This window comes from Eutrigla gurnardus (assembly GCF_963514095.1).
Source record: "Eutrigla gurnardus genome assembly, chromosome: 5".
NCBI lineage: Eukaryota > Metazoa > Chordata > Actinopteri > Perciformes > Triglidae > Eutrigla > Eutrigla gurnardus.
In genome coordinates this window covers 450,863-468,479 of record NC_139919.1, presented here as the reverse complement: position 1 = coordinate 468,479, position 17,617 = coordinate 450,863, and the positions used below count along the sequence as shown (strand labels likewise).

At 42.8% G+C, this 17,617-nt stretch overlaps 1 protein-coding gene and 2 long non-coding RNA genes across 6 annotated transcripts in view; 1 reads left to right on the top strand and 2 right to left on the bottom strand.

Annotated features, from left to right (window-relative positions):
- Positions 1–17,617, bottom strand: part of LOC311013486 — a 196,720-nt gene that overhangs the window by 30,866 nt on the left and 148,237 nt on the right. The gene's annotated exons all lie outside the window — the stretch shown is intronic.
- The window catches only part of LOC311013455 (storkhead-box protein 2-like), a 166,466-nt gene that overhangs the window by 30,866 nt on the left and 117,983 nt on the right, over positions 1–17,617 (bottom strand). The window lies entirely within an intron of this gene.
- Positions 14,862–15,789, top strand: LOC311013498. Its single transcript, XR_014597154.1, has 3 exons — positions 14,862–15,007; positions 15,489–15,578; positions 15,705–15,789. It is a non-coding gene; the product is annotated as an uncharacterized lncRNA (long non-coding RNA).

Here is a 17,617-nt window from a genome sequence, read left to right as displayed (position 1 = left end):
AAGCAAATCTCAGGAAGCATCGATGGTGCAACGCAATTGGGACATGGAGCATCCTTTAGATCTACAGTGGTGAACCACTCCCCCCTGGTCACCACACGAAGCGTGTCTGACGCGGTCAGCATGTGAAATGGAAGCACCTTCAGGAACCTGTTGAGTCCCCTCAGGTCGAGAATGGGGCGAAATCCGCCACCTTTCTTTGTTACCAGAAAGTACCTGGGGTAGAACCCCCTGGGGTGTAGCAGAGGGTCCACTGGCTCGATTGCACCCTTGGCCAGGAGGGCGGACAACTCCTGGCTCAGAGCTAAGGCCTTCGCCGGATCGTTGACAGTCATTTTGACCCGGCTGAAGGCCAGGGGCCGGCGTCGGAACTGCAATTCGTAGGGGTCTGAAGTACAGGCAGCCCAGTAACTGAGCTGCCGTTGGAAAAAACATCCGACGACCGGCCCCGTGGCCCCAGCGCCTGCCCCCCCCCGCCTCTCGAGGCTCTGGGGGGGGGCGACGGTCAGGCTGCGGGGCACGAGGCTGCCGGGAAGGTAGGCGCCCGGGGGGCCGAAAGTCATCAACAGGCTGCTGAGCAGGCCGCTGAGACCTCCGCAGGCCACCAGGGTAACCAGGTGGCTGAGAGCGCTGCCGGGGGACAGCCGAGGGGCCCCTGGGCCTGCTAGGAGCGGACACACTCCTGCGTAGACCGGATAGCCGCTGCCTGGTCTGAGTAGCCTGGGCAGCTCTCTCCTAGCCTGGACAATGGTGGACATTGTGCGCCCCAACTCCCTCAACATGAGGGCCAATGCCTGTAACGAGGTATCACTCAGACTCTGCAGCGACGGATCAATCTGCGCCTGCTGCAGAGAGGTAGAAAGGCCCAGCAGTAGGTGGGAAAGGGAATTGCCAATCCGACCCATGCGTGCCGCAGCATCATAGGCCTTTGTGAGAAGGTCGTCCGTGACCCTGCACTGAGGCCGGGGACACCTGGCATCCGGCCTCAAAGCCTCATCAGGAGCCAAAATGAGGGCCGCAATGGCAGGCTCAACTGGTGGCATACGGCCTAGCCCAACCTGTGCCGCATCCTGCATGGCAGCCAAGCCGGACCTTGCGTCTGAGGACGGATGGGAAAAGGCCCTGGTGTCCCTCCAACACGCATGAAGCTCCTTCAAGTACTCCTCTGAAGGAGGAACAGTGAGTGCGGTCGGGGCAGGGCTGCGCCTGAAAAAGGCGCTAGCCTGAGCCGCGTCTGTCTGTGGCACATCCAGCTGTAGGCGAGCAAGAGCCATACGCATGATGGCCCCGATAGAGGTGTCTGCTGCCCCCTGCTTCCTGTTACTGGGAGCGGGCGTCACCAGCAAATAATCATTAATCAGACAATAATTAGCTGTGAGCGTAAGCGCTGCTGCTAAACAAGAGTCAAATAATAGCGTTACCGGGAGCGGGAGCGAGAGCACTGCCTTCACCAGTAAGCAATCGACAATGGACAATTAGCTGTGAGCGTAAGCGCTGCTGCTAAACAAAAGTCAAATAATAGCGTTACCGGGAGCGGGAGCGAGAGCACTGCCTTCACCAGTAAGCAATCAACAACGGACAATTAGCTGTGAGCGTAAGCGCTGCTGCTAAACAAGAGTCAAATAATAGCGTTACTGGGAGCGGGAGCAAAAGCACTGCCTTCACCAGTAAGCAATCAACAATGGACAATTAGCTGTGAGCGTAAGCGCTGCTGCTAAACAAAAGTCAAATAATAGCGTTACCGGGAGCGGGAGCGAAAGCACTGCCTACACCAGTAAGCAATCAACAACGGACAATTAGCTGTGAGCGTAAGCGCTGCTGCTAAACAAAAGTCAAATAATAGCGTTACCGGGAGCGGGGGCGAGAGCACTGCCTCCACCGGTAAGATACCCCAAACAGCAATGAGGCAAACAAGAGCTGGGAGCGGAGCGAACACACTGCCTCCACCGTAAATAATAAACAACAGATAATTATCTTCGCTAGCGTAAGCGCTGCTGCTAAACAGAAGTCGAATAAAAGCGTCACCGGGAGCGGGAGCGAAAACACTACTTTCACCGGCAAGCCACACAAAAACAAATTGGTTAGACACCAATAACATTGAGAGCAAGGAGGCCAACGAGTGCTAGGATCGGGAGCGAAAACACTGCCTCAACCAACAAACGCCGACACAAACCTGACTCCACGCTGGTTTGGTCTCAGACGAAGATCAGCTAGCGACAGCCTCTGGAGGACGGGTTGCCCGCGGCTCCGACTGTCGTCACGAGGCTGCACGCAGCCAGCTGTAAACAAAAGTTTCCAACTTCCTTCTCAGCACAAAGTGCAACACGGTACATGCACAGCGAGAAGATGAAAAGGAACAGATCCTCTTACGACACCGGAAGATATAGCCTTCCCGGTGTCACGTGGGGGTCACAGGTGACTATATTGTTATTGGTACTCGAAATGCGCATGCGCGAGGTGGAGATATCCAGTGCTTTAAGCACCGCCTCTGGCGGTCAGTAAGGATGAAATAGAACTGGCCATTAGGAAGTGCAAATCTCTGTAACTGTATATTAGGCCTACTGCACAATAAACACAACACTATCCTCCTCTTAAATATTCCATAAAGTAACAATATTAAATATTGAAAATAAAATAATATTCACACATTTTGCATTCAAGCATACTTAGCATGTGTTGATGTGAGGTGCTTCATCAGATTGGAGTTGCTTGAGGCAGACGTGGCTAAAGTCTTTTTTCCTGGGCATAGCGTGCATGTTACATAAACATTCTTGCCTTTAAGTTCAATAAGTGAGAAGTAGTACCGGTACTTCCAGTTCGAGAATGCTACCTTTGCATTTTCCTGGCTCGTCGCCATTGTCGCTGTCTTGTAGTGTACTGCTCTCTCCAGGCAGCTGATGTGTGGCACTGGCCAAAGCCGACACATTGCTCTTCATTCAACCAAATTGTAGTAACGCGCAACTTTACATTCTCAGTAACGGCAACAGCGTTGCAATGATGGTAAAAGTAATTTATTAGATTACTCGTTACTGAAAGAAATAACGCCGTTAGTAACGCCGTTATACTCTAACGCCGTTATTACCAACACTGGTTACCTGTCTGTCTCTACATATCAGCCCTATGATAGACTGGTTACCACTATGCAGGATCATCAGCAGGTTGATGATGTCACATCCCCACCATCCCACCAGATGGATCCATCTAAACGTGGCTGTGCCTGTTACCATGGACTACTACTGTTACAGTTTTTCTCAGTCGCTTTGGTGCTTTTCTCAGATCAGAATGAAAATTCTCATAACTATTAGTTCATTAGTCATTTGTGCACATCATAGTATTTTCTGCTGTTTTATAACATTATAATTTGCTTATGTCATGTCAGTCAAAATGAACTATACTTATGGATGCTGAATAGTAGTTCCCAATAAAACTAATAGTCTTCATTTCATTGCTTGAGCCATTACATACAAAATTGTTCAACTAGTTATCAAATGTTATACCTTCCTTTATCATTTTTTCCTGGAAATGTCTCCTAAATTAAACAATTGCTCTCAGGTGAACTTCAGCTTTCACTCAGGAGGAGGTGTGTGTATTAGTTGTAACCAATGACAAGCCACTTGTTCACAGTCACTCAGGGATGAATCCCATGAGCCCTCACTTGGCAAGCATATATGAACCGAGTAGGACATAGTGTGGACCATTTCTACAATTCTGTGGCACAGAAATGGAAGGTCTGCATCATGGAAGAGGGTTGATGATTCAGGGAGGAAGGGGACAAATCAGAGGAAGAAGAACAGAAGAGGCCAAATACATAGGCAGATTCCTAATGAAATGAGGGCTACAGTTGTGGACAATGCTGTCAATCACGGCCTCACAATGGCTGAGGCTCGTCGGAGGGTGCAACCAAATGTTGGAAGAACCACTGTGAATTGAAGCTCTACCAAAAGAGTGTTTCTTATGTTTGTTCTGCATACGTGACTGTGGTGTATTTTTCTTTTGCACAATGCTGTAGAATTGCAAAGAGCATATACAGCAAAAATGTGAAACATAAGTATTCAGTGTCTTGTACTTACTCCCCTAACTACAGCAATGTGTAACTTTACTGTAGTTTTCAAATGGCTGTACCAGTAGTGTATAGCGCTGTCTTGAGCATTTTCAGGTCGTGTCACCGAGTTCTGACCTTTTTTTTTAGTGCTGTCAATCGATTAAAAAAAATTAACTAATTAATCGCACAATTTGCCGTAATTAATCGCAATTAATCACTTTCTTTCTTCTGAAGAATAAAGTATGTTATAATGGATATTTAAATGTAAAATGATGGAATGTATGTAGAATCAACACAAAGGAAGTATTTAAATTCAAATACTATTGTTAAATAGCAGCTTTTTTAACTTTAAGCACAGATTCTCTCATGTGAACTACAGATTTCCAAAGAAACCATCAAGGCCATCAAAATGAACTGTCAGCTTCAAAAAGGCATATTTCTTATATGCACTAACAGAACATTTCAAAAAGGTCCACAATAGAACATGCAAATATGGAAAAAAGAACAAGGAAATATTCTGCTGTGAAGTCAGAATGATAAATCCTTTTCACTCCATAGAACAAGTCAGCTTAGTCCTCCTTCACATTCAGCCCGTTACTGAGACAGACCAGTCTGTTTACAATGTCAGAGGACAAAGCACCACACGCCACATCTCGTGTTTGTCACGCAGACAAATTACCGGGATAATTAAAAAAACTACTCTGCGAACCCCCCCCCCCCCCACCCCCCCTCTTACGCTGAACTCCGTTAAAAACTAATGGCTAACGGCTTTGCGGCACACGTCGTCATAGGTCTTACGTCAGCCGCCACGGGAAGTAAACAAAACACAGCTGCGTTAATTTCGTTAAAAAAAATTAACACGTTAAATATTTCATAATTTACGCAAAGATTAACGCGTAAACTTTGACAGCACTACTTTTTTGCATTGGAAAACACTGAGAGAATAAGCTGTCATAATGAAAACATGACAAAGCCATTTGAATATCTTGTTCTAACCGATGGTGTCAAGACTTCTCATTTTGATGACACTGGCAGTTTCATTGACATGAATACTTGCTTTTGAGGAATGGACTATCCATTTTGAGCAAGTGACGTGCTTTTGCAGGTTATCCACTAGGTTTTGCAGTTTGCACTAATTGTTTTGAGAAATGCACTAACTGCTGTCCAAATGTTAATAGTGATGTGAGAAAAGCACCAAAGCAACTGAGAAAAACTGTAATATTACTGATATACTACTACTACTGATAATAATACTAATACTGTTAATACTACTACTGTTAACACATTCAAACCTAGGGGACATTTACTACTACTGTTACTATTCACTCCAGTTCATCCAACTTCAATCTTTCAGCCCCCAGCCCTCCCCGTCACCACTGGTCTGCCCCAGGGCTCTGTCCTATAATAACCAAAACTGCAGCAGCTCCACTGGCTCCCGGTCAAGTTCTGCATCAACTTCAAAATTCCCCCCCCCCTCCCTCCCTCCTAAGAAAAGCTCAACATAGAAAGTTGCACACACTTGTTTGGATTATGCTAGAAGTTATTTGAAGCTTCTAGCTGCTTTTGTCTATGAAATATGAATATTCTTTTGGGTAGTGTCTATGGGTGTTAGTTTTATTTTATTTATTTTTTTGCCAGGAATGGTCCTTTCCTCTCCCTGCCCTAAATATGTGTGTGTGAATTTCTTCTGTGCCATTCATGTATTTGACTTTCTCTATCACTACAGTAACTTTTTGACCGTCATTTTCTCTGATTTGAACTCCTCTGTGTCTCCCGTTTGGGCAAACACGGCCAAGCGTAAATCAGGCTTTCATATTGGCTGTAAAAGCCGATACAGGAGCCAATACGAGCGTCCGATGCATAAACGTAACTCTATACGTCACTAGCAAGATGGCGGATGAGAAGTTGATTGATATACATAAACAAACGGAGAAATGCGCCACAGAGACGAGGAGAAATCTAGTCACATCTTTACAACTTTACGCATTTGTTTTGTTGTCAGAAATAAATCGCTCACATGGACAACCAGGGTACCGTTGTTTAGCCCTGTTTCTCTAGTTTAAGAGGAAAAAAAGGCATGTTTCTAGCGCAAACCGTTACGGAGTTATGACGCTCTAAAGACAACATGATCTTTTGTAGCGTATAGGCTACAATGGGTCTATGCCTCCACTGATTACACACGGCAGCATTTTCATTGCGTTTGGTGAAATGTAGCCAGACTTTCGATCACTTCCTCCTCTCCATGATGCTGCCTGGTTGTTTATAGGTTGTCGGCGCGCGCAGGGTCATCGCAGAGAGAGTGACGCAATGTACCGCGACGCAAAATTTCGAGTAAACCGGAAAAAACGTGGTGCGGAATCGTTAAGGAGAATCGATAACGTTGGAGGCGTAGGATTCCGATGGAATTGGTTAGTTGGAGCCGGTTCTGAGTAGGAACCGGTTCTCGATTCCCACCCCTAATCCAGAGGCCGAGTGTTTACTAGAAGTATGTGCAATACTGAACATGGAGCGGACTAACCTGGACCCCGTTGTTATCGTTGTCAGTGACTTTAACAGAGGATATTACAGCCATAAACTCCCCAAACACCGCCAGCTCATAAAGTGCCCAACCAGAGAGGAGAACACGCTGGACCACTGTTATACAACTTTAAAGAATGCCTATCACGCCGTCCCCTGTGCTGCACTGGGACACTCTGAACACATCATGGCCTACCTTATTCCTGCATACAGGCAGAAATTAAAACTCTGTAAACCTGCTGTGAGGTGTTCTAAGTGGACTAGTGAGGCTAGTGAGGCTGTGGAGGATCTTCAGACGTGCTTGGCCTGAAGTGACTGGGATATTTTCAGGTCTACCACAAACAGTCTTGATGAGTACACAGATGCTGTGACATCTTGATCAGCTTCTGTGAGGACAGCTGTGTACCATCTGCAGGGTGATCTACAATAACAACAAACCCTGGTTTACAGCAGAACTTGGTCAGCTAAGGTTGACAAAGGAGAAAGAGTTTCGGAGCGGCGACAAAGACCGGTTTAAGGAGACCAAATACAGGTTTAGCAAGGCGGTGAGAGAAACTCTCGTATTCAAAGACTCTCAACAGCAGTTCTCAGATAACAATGTCAGGAAGGGTCTGAGGGGCCGCCCACAGGTACCAAAACTTAACTACAAATCTTTTTTTCTCAGTTTTTCCTTGGGGTCGTTTCAAGAAAATCTGCGTCCACACGAATCAATTGTAAACAACGCTGTAGTACATATTCCAGGCCTATATGTGGTGCTGTTTCTGCTATAAAAATACACCAAAAGCAGAGAAAAAGAGACGCAGCATCTGGCAAGAGGTTGAGGTCTGCCAAGACCAAAACCTCACGCCACAAAAACAGTTTCTTCCCGTCTGCAACTGGCCACATCAACAAAGGCCCGGGACCCCCAGGATCCCCCCTTCACCCACCAACACCCACCCCCTGCACTCACACTGTTTGGATCAGTGTGAGTGCAAATGATGGTCTTTACAACCTGTTAACCACATTACTGAAATAAAGTTTCCCTAACAGAAACTTGCAGACTATTTGTGATATGACAAGTCACTTCAGTGGTGGCCAGTAATTTTTTTCTTTCTTTTCAGCCTTCCTCTATCTTATACAGTGTGTGCTGTCATTTCAGTTTACAAATGTCCAGACATCTGTTCCACTTCAACCCTCCACCAAGCTTCTTCTCTTATGGCTCTCATTTATCTTCTCTGCTACTTCTCTATTCTTCTCTTTCCTCCATTCATCTCTGTTGTATGACTCTCTTCTCAGTATCTCCCATTCTCTCCCTCTGTCTGTCAGTCTCGAGGTATTACTGCCAGTTACATCATAGCAGCCTTTCAGCCTAGCCACAATGATGCAACTCCATGCAGACAGACAGATTGCACACACACACACACACACACACACACACACACACACACACACACACACACACACACACACACACACACACAGTCTGCCCATACCCTTTCCTCTCCATTTTTTTTCAAATGACTGAGCAGAGGGAAGTGGGTGGAGACAGAAGCAGGCTCACTCTGGAAGCTGCTGTTCTGGATTCTGACTCATCGCTACATCGACACATTCACACATCTACATATTGTGTTACATTGATCACCCTCTGCTGGGGAACATTGAGAGCAGAAAACATGTACCGTCTTCTGTTAATGATGAGAATAGTGTTCCCGGTTCAGACACACAGTGTGTAGTACAGCTATTGACTGTAAATTGTGATTTTGACTGTTTGTTAACTTTACATATTATGTCAGTAGGACAAATGATAACTGAGGTTGTTATAACAACATGAAATTACTTGTTAAAAACGTCTCAACTACAAAATAAATGCTCAATTGAAAATCCAGGTCCAACTGAATTAGTAATGTATGTCAACTTGACTTTGGTCACGTTTTTTGTGACTTGCAATGCATTATGGGTAGCCGCTGGCCGTCGATACATGTGCTCCGTCCCTTCCATCCCCCTTGTCGGACGACATTTTGTTTCAGCATGGACACTATTTTAACATCTCCTTTACTCGGTGAATTATGGATTTTTTCCGACAACACCACAGACAGTGATTGCCGGAGCAGTGGAAAAAGAGTCAAGACATTTTGGTGAGTTTTCTTTTGTTTTTCTGTCTGTTTTTCTGTCGAGTTTAGAAATGTTTTGTGGTGGTTTAACAAGGTAACGTTAATTAAGCTAGTCTTTGATAAAAACTAAAACAGAAACTTGAATTCTGAAGGTGTACACTTGTATTTTTCTGTTTGATAATTAAAGTAAGTATACAGATGTATAATTTCTTGACGTTTTGTGAGTTTATGTTTATTTTTAGACTACCGGTAATTAAGTTGAGATAGCCTGCGGTACGTAATGTTAACGAGCTGGCAGTGGGGGGAGGGTGACGGGTGTGCGCTACACACACACACACCTGCAGTGGAAAAAAATGTACGTGTCTAGTCAACTGTTTGTCGGGTGTGTAATAATGGCCATTTTAAACGGTAATCGCATAGTTTGCCCAGTGTGGGTAACGTTAGCAGTGCTATAGCACCAGCAGCCTTCGGTTCTCGCTAACGTTACATAAAGTCTTCTATATTTTTTCTGTTAAACAAGCAAAGTAAGTGTCTGAATATTTTATCTCTTGACGTTTTGTGAGTAATGTTTATCAGAGTGATTAAGTTGAGAGCTTGTTTTCACCTGAAGTGAAATATTTCAATGTCATGTCAACTAGTTTCCACAGGCAGCGTTATTTCCACGCTTCCCATTCATTGTCAGCCATGCAATGCCTTTGTGTAGCAGCGAGTGTGGAGAGACGGGGCGCCGCAGCCTCCCGCAAGCTGTCGAAAATCTTTTAAACTGACCCGTGTCGATCTAAATTAAAGACAGATTCAGCAACTGCATAGCTTATTTCTCGCTTAAAATGTTTTCAGAAACACCTTTCGGTGAACTATTTCCATAAAATAAGAGAACGTTTCCAAACGAGCCGCCATGTTGGTCGGTTTGAAATCCGGGAGCAGACAGGCCACCAGTGAAAGCGATCGTCCAATCAGGTGCAGCCATGAAGTGTGCGCGTGAATGTATGAAGGAGAGCGCCTGTCAATCATCCTCCTAGTGGCAGCCCACCAAGCGTGCAGTAACTGGCAAGCAAATATGGCAGCTGCGGAGCCAAAGAGGAGACTTTTTCAATAAATGAACCTAGTATTTTATAGGTTCAAATAGACACAAAATCTCGTTTTTATTCATTCTACTGGTAGTCCCTTTTGCTCAAATAGCACAGGGAGAGATGGGGGCTGCCATCTACTGGTCTGAATCCCCGGTTGGCGGCTGGCTGCATCTTAGACACAACAGTTTAACTGTACATGTAACGTTAGATTGATAAAATAATAAGTTTAACCGACTTGTATTTCTCGTACTGACCAGCAAGTCAAGCTCCATTTAACCAGCTAGTCAAGCACATGCCTCGTAAATGCCAGACGTTGGTGCTGCTTTGGATATACTAATGGGGGAAAAAAAATTAAAACTTCATCTCTTTAGATGTTAAATACATTTTGTTGCTGACTGTCCACAGCAGTACATTGCGGAGCTTCCTGCACCGGTCCTCCTGCTGCTTCTCCGTAACGGGCCCGGCTGAACGGCATCTATGAAAGGTAATACACTGACCTTGAATAAGTACCTCATACAACCACACCCTAGATAATCTAAATTAGTAATAAAGTGCTGTTGAAACTTGCATGCGAGTTGCATCAATGAAATGGTAAGATATGCAAACAACAAATTATTAATTGAGATGTTTGTCAGGGCATTATTATACTAGTGGTTCTTAACCTGGGTGTAACAGATTGTTGTGAGGGGATTATAGGAGATTATAAAAAAAGGGTGCTAGAACAATTTAATATAAAATGAAAGCTCAATAATAATGTTTAAAGTCGAAACAGGAAATGTGAAAGAAAAATAAGGCTTAGGATTGTAATGCCGTTCATAACGGAGTGTTTTTTTTTTTTTTTGGTATAATTTTTTCCCATAGGTCCACATGATGACAACTGACTTTTTTTTCTGCCTGTTGTTTCTTCTTTGTTTTAATGTTGAATGAAGTGGACTTGTAAACTTTGTACTTTTTTTTGTGGAAATCGTAAGAGAATCATTGAACATTACCAAAATAGCCACAGACATTACGGAAGAAATTGTCCACTACCCTGCATATACAAAGACTGTGCACAGTATTTCAGATCTAAACAATCCTTGCAGGTCCACTTGAGAGATCATGGGCTCATAGAACAGGGTAGTGGACTTGTTGGCTTTAAAGTAAAATGCTTGTTGTGTGACTTTGAAGAGGCAGTCAGCCTAAAACAATATATTGCTCATCTTGGGAAGCACCTGAGGAATAGGGAGACTGTTACCTGTCCTTTTACTCACTGTCTTTTCAAATCAAGCGTTTACTCAAGTTTTACATCACATAAATCTCGTTGTCACCCACATTGTACTTTAAAAGACTTAAAGACAGAGATCACTGTCGAAGAACGTGAATTGCCAGAATGTGAAACGGCTGAATCACAGTCACATGTTGCTGACAGTGTTTTTCATGTGCCACTTGAGGATAATTCTGATAATGAACCAGAGTACCATAACGCCACTGAAAAAATTCAGGAAAGGCTTGCATCGTTACTTTTGCGGATGCAAGCAGTCCTGCATGTTTCCAAATTAGCCACTCAAGAAATAGTGAATTTTATGACATTGTGTTTTAATTGGTGAACTAAATGAGAATACAGTAAAAAAGGTCTTAAGCCAGCACAGTTGTAACGTTGATGAAAACACTGTAACTTTGGTAACAGACGCTTTACACGGCCTCAATCCACTCAGCTCTATTTCCCAGAGTGGGTGTCTGGGATCAGATCACAAAAGGTTGTCCTATTTCAAAGAAAAATTTGGTGTCATAGACCCAGTTGAGTATGTTTTAGACTTGCCATTAAAGAAAACCTTTGTTTATGTCCCAGTTCTAAAAACACTGCAAAGATTGTTAAATAGGGGTGATGTTATTGACAAAGTTTTAGAAGAAGCCAATACAGAATCACTACCTGGTCATTACAAGACCCTATTTGATGGATCATATTTCAAAGAGAACCCACTTCTGTCCGGGGAAGATCAGACAATTTCTCTAGGTCTGTATATTGATGATTTTGAGGTCTGTAATCCTTTAGGCACCTCAAGAAAAAAGCACAAAGTGTGCGCAATATACTGGGTAATAGCAAATTTACCTGTTAAATACAGGTCATCATTGTCTAGTATATATCTTGCTCTCCTGTGTAAAAGTGTTGATGCTAAAACATTTGGCTATGACAGGATTGTAGAACCACTTTTGAGAGATCTCCAACTGCTTGAAAACCAAGGGATTTACATCAGTAGGTTGGGAACCAGTGTAAGAGGTACCGTCTTGTATGTATCATCTGATAATTTAGGAGCACATTAATTTGCTGGTTTTCAGGAGTCCTTTAATGTTTACAAGTTTTGTCGTTTTTGTTTAGCCAGTCGTAGTGATATTCAGAGTTGCTCTGTGCAAAGTAAGTCATTTTTATTGAGAACTAGAGTTGAGCCGGATACTCGGCTGAAACGAGTATCCGGTACGGATAAAGCACTTTTTCTGAGTACGAGTATTATACGAGTAATACGAGTCAATATCTGTGCTCGGATTAAATAAAAATCCTCATTGGGTAGCTGACTGTGTCTGCGTCCTGTGATATGCTACAGCCCCTCCCCTACACACTCGCAGATGTGTTGTTGTGTCCGCTCTGATCACTCACACACAGAACAGCTCTCTGTCTCTCCCTCAGTCACTCAGGTTCGCGGGTCGTTTTCCGTTAATGTTTAGGGTTTCTTTCTTCAGCTTCAGGTTTATTACTTAGGTTGGTACTTACTTATGAACTAGTAGAGTTCTGGTACTTCGTTCAGACGTGGTGCCGACTCGCGTTGCGTCTCTGCCTGCCGGAGATTTTTCTTTTTCTTTTTTTAACCGTCATCTGGCTGTCTGGCTCTAACACTTTCTTGCTGTATTTCGTGAAAAAATAAAGCTGGTAGTGGTATAAATATTGGAAATCAAGCTACACACACACACACACACACCTGGGGCCTCATGTACTAAGAATTGCGTGGATTTCCTACTGAAACATTGCGTACGCTAGAATCCAGAAACTGTCGTACGCACAAAAAAAATCAGATGTATCAAAGTGTGCGTACGCATGGATCCAAGCACTTTTCCTTTGTACATCCCAATCAACGTGGAATTGAGCGCACATGTAGAAGTGCTAAACTCCTCCCTGTCCACGCCTCCATTTAAATATGCAAATTAATTTAAATAGGGCCTGCACCGGGGATTCCCCTCTCTGCACCATCAGATCTACAAAATGAGTAAAGGGAAGAAGCGCAACTTCACCGAGTCTGAGCTGGAAACGCTCTTAAACGAAGTCGAGACTCGAAGACCAGTATTATTTGGTAGCCTCTCATCAGGCATAAACACAAAAAAAAAGAAATGTGAGTGGGAGCGTGTGTGTGAGGCAGTGAACGCTGTGGGGTCGGAGCAGCGCACGAATCACTATTACTTTTTGTAAAATATATATATATATATATGTGTATCAAATGTTTCCCTGGACATTGTGGCCTCCTCTGTCAAGCAAGCAATTGAGAAGAAATTGTTTTGTAGCTCATGGGCCTCCCCACAATTGCAATCAAGTTTTTCTGTTTGTTAAAAATGTAATTTCTATTTTTTCACAGTTGGAGTTTGGAGCATCAGCTTACAGCTTCTGCCCGTCTTTAACAATAAAGGTACCGGTATGTTATAAGAGTTTGTTACAGTTCTGTAATTGATATTCATTAAATAACGTACACCTGGGGCACACTGCCTACCTAAGCAGTACATGTGCATCACAGAACCTCTCATTGCAGTGCACATAATAACAAGTACGAGTTTAGGATGATACTTCCATGCACAAACAAATAACCGAGACACTTCAAAGACATGATTATAATATGAACACAATTGTTAATATGACCGCACTCAATCCGATTGTGAAATTATGTAATTTCTGTCTCAATTTTTTTTCTTTCATCAGTTTCATCATGCTGCTGCGCATCATCTTGAGCGAGAATGACATTAGAAAGGTTACCATTGACAACTTGCCTGAGACTGTCGATGACTTCTGCTCAATCCTGAAGACCAAACTGACACTAGAGGGGGACCTTGTGATTCAGTATCAAGACCCTGAATTTGATAATGAACTGTGCAATTTAAGTTGCATGTCGGAGCTTCCTAAAGATAAAGCAACTTTGAAAGTCCACACCAAGTCTTCTGAATCATACCACACAGACTCAACTCTAGACACAGCAAGCCTGTCATCATCTTCCCTCGAGGAGAGCCCCAGTGGTACCCAAACTCGTCAGCTGCCTCAACCATTTGTCATTCCTGCATTTTCTTTTGATGTTGAGTTGAAACTGAAGAAAGGAAATGAAGCCTTCCATAGAGATGGGACCCTAATTGACATTTCAAAAGACATGAAATCGGACATCTTAGACAAGTTAGCAGAAGCCATATATGCTCACAATCCCTACCCATCGCGTGATGAGTATGATCATCTAGCCCAAGCTCTCATCAACAAGCATCCTTGTCTGAAGGAACCAGGGTCTGTCTGTGGGTGGTATTGCTGGAAGTTCAGTTTGAAGTTTAAAATGGGCAACTTTCGGCAGAAGATGCGAGTGGCTGGATGTTCCGAGCTCAGAGTCAATGCACGTACCTCTGGATCAACAAGTTCAAAAAGACTGAAGAGGGCCAGAAAGTCAGAAGTGAACTTCCTGCCAGATTTTCCAGAAGGGAAAGCCCAAAGTGACCTTGAGAGAGACAGACAACAATTTTACACTAAAGAGATAGTTTGGATTATTTGAAGTCTGACTGTATTAAATATTTATCCATAGTCATTGTATTGCATACAGTACTGCAGAAGTGCTGGTGTCAGAAGCTAAGCAATGTACACTTAGGAATATTTTCACCACTTTACCTTTTGTGGCACTTGTGTTTTCCCACCAGAAAAAGCTGGCAAGGTGAAGTGTTTGTATTATTTTTTTTTTTTATGGTGGACCTTATCTACTGTAAGATCTACTGTAGCTACTACACTGACTATGCATAAGTACCTCATACAACCCCACTTCAAATAATCAAAACTATAAACTATAAACTCAGTGTCCAGTTTAAGTACTAATTAAAGCATATTCTTTGACTGTTTTTTTTGTTTGTTTGTTTTTTATATCCACATTCACAGATTGAAGCAGAATTTGCTCGCCTTACATCTGTTGACCTGAAGGGACTCCTTCTTCTCCGGGCTGGACCAGTATCTGGAAAGGTTCCTTGAGCTGTACAAAGCAAAGAGTGGCATAGTGGACCTGACCAGGCTGATGAGATGTCTCAATGATGACGTAAGTGTTCCACCCACTGTCCAAAGTATCCCAGATACAAGTTCTGCCATCTTGTGCTGGTGACATTTAGAGCCAGAGTCTGTGCAGTAGTGATCAGGGTTGGAACCAAGGTATTGAGTTCCTGCCCATACAGCTGGGACATGAGCTGAGCTGTCAGTCATGACATAAAAACCTGCTTTTTATTGCGTCAAGTAGCCAAGAATTGTGGGGAAAATTAATTTGATTTGTACTACGACTTATTTGTTTGACCCATGTCTTATCTATTAATGTGGAGGTGGCTGGGTTTGTGAGTGCAGATGCCAAAGAATCTAGAAAACACTGATAAGCAGCACAGCAGATCCTGAAAGTCTTTAAAAGTATTAAATTTGATTTTCAAAATGCAAGGCAATAAAATGTCTTATTACTTGTTAGAGGTCTGTTTGTTAGCAGATAGAACAAATACCAGTTATTGCTTGTACTGTTTTTTTCTTCTTTTTAAAAGAGCTCCACACACCGAAAGAGGACAGTTCTTCTGCTGGGCCTTCCTCACTTTCTCAAGGAGGATCCCTCCTGTTTTTTTAAGACTGTTGAGGTAAGCATTGTTGAGGTTTTTTTCATTATACAGGTGGTCAAGAATAAGTTATGTTAAAATGGCCTGTCTTAAGCCTAGACTTAAAAGATATTAAGACATTTTTGCTTTCTTTGAAATCTTGTGTAGGCCACAGATGATGAGGACACTTTCACAGAGGGGATGAAAGTTGGTGGTGTGATGGTGAAGGACGGAGAAGTCATCATTGACACGTCAGTGGTCCTTGAGGAAGCAGAGATCCTGTCTGATCTGAAGGACATCCCACATGCCATTGCCTTGCTGATGGGGCTTCTTTTTTCTCTCAACATAGACTATCCAAAGGAACTTAGGTACACATTTGAAGTCATTCAGAAGGTCCTGATGAACATTGGTGGAGGACAGTGTTCCCCACTTGTGCATGGTTTAAGAAACAGACTCCTGCGGAAAACCATGTGAGGTCGTGCTCGGATGACTCATCTCATGCCTAAAACTTTTTTTTTTTAAAGATTATTTTTTATGGCTGGAGTGCCATGCAAGCCTTTTTATTTTTTATTGTTTTATGCAGAGAGAGACAGTGTGGAAAGGGGAGATAGAGGGGGAAGACATGCGCGAAAGAGATTGCCGGGCCGGGAGTCGAACCACTGATCTCCGCGCCGAGGCTGAGCCTCCGTACATGGGGCGGCTGCCTTATCTACTGCGCCACCGACCGCCCCATGGTTTTCGGTTTTGTACATTACTAAATAAGCAGATGCTTTGCAGCCCATTTCTGCCAGTAAAAGAGAAAATGTCAAAAGTCAAACCTGTGAGTTTAAAAAAAGTCGAAATGATGAGAGGGTCAGAATTTCTACTGTTAGATGCTGAGTAATGGGGGCATGTTGCTGGCTCGTTTATTTGTTGCTATTTTAGCATTTCCAGTTTTATGGTGACGGGTAGTTAAACATTTTGGCAAATTGGCCCATTGCCATAATCGCCATAGTCATAGTAGTTATTTGTTGGTGTAAGTTATTTTTAGAACCCCGCAGCGCAGCCGTGAGCTGCTCAGAGCTACTCTATGGAGGCTAATGAGATTTCTTGGTTAAACAAACCTACTGCTATGACTATAGCGATTATGGCAATGGGCCAATTTGCCAAAATGTTTAACTATCCCTTTTAAAGAAAATGTCACACGCGTTTTGTATTGACAAATTGATACTTGAAATGTTCATTTTTTTCAATGTTATGAAGGGGTTGGGCCAGCCTTTATCTGTTCAAATATGGCCTGTGGTGTTAGATGTATCATCCTTGATCTTTGTGGCCCTCCACTGACAGCATTTTCAAGTGTGTGCACCAATAAATGTTTACCGTAACTGGTTGCATGTTGATTGTTGGTTGTCATATTTCTCTTTGAAACAAACTTGCTATAGCCATTAATTACAGGTAACTGTAATATTTATTTTGTTAAATCACTTTTTTTTTATTTAAATAATTTTGATAAGGTTTTGCTAAGCATGATTTTGAATATTAGGTTAAATGGCCAATCAGAAATGGAGTTGGAAGTTTCAACACCCGGAAATGGAGTTGAATAATGTACACATTTAAATCTATTTTACTAAGACGAAGTTATTATAACAGGCTACATTAGTTGTGTTGAAATGGATGTTTAAGTTCAATAGATTAATTAATTTCATTCAAATGTCCTGACACTTTTAATTAAGCCAAAATAGATTTGCAAATTCAAATGACGACCCTAAACAGTTCAATCAATTAATAAATCCAAGTCAGTTTAACTGAAACAAAAGGTTTACACAACTGACCATTTTAATTAAGATTAAATAGATTTTCAAGTTCAGACAACTACCCTAAGTTGTTCAATCAATTAACAAATCCAAGTCAACTTAACTGAAACAAAAGGTTTACACAACTGACTATTTTAAGTGAACTGAAGTAGATTTGCAAGTTCAAACAACTACCCGTAGGAGTTGAATCAATTATGAAATCTAAATCAACCAAACAAATGCAGAGGTTTACACAACAAGGAATATTTAATCAAGATAACAAATTATTTTATTTCACTTAACTTAGAA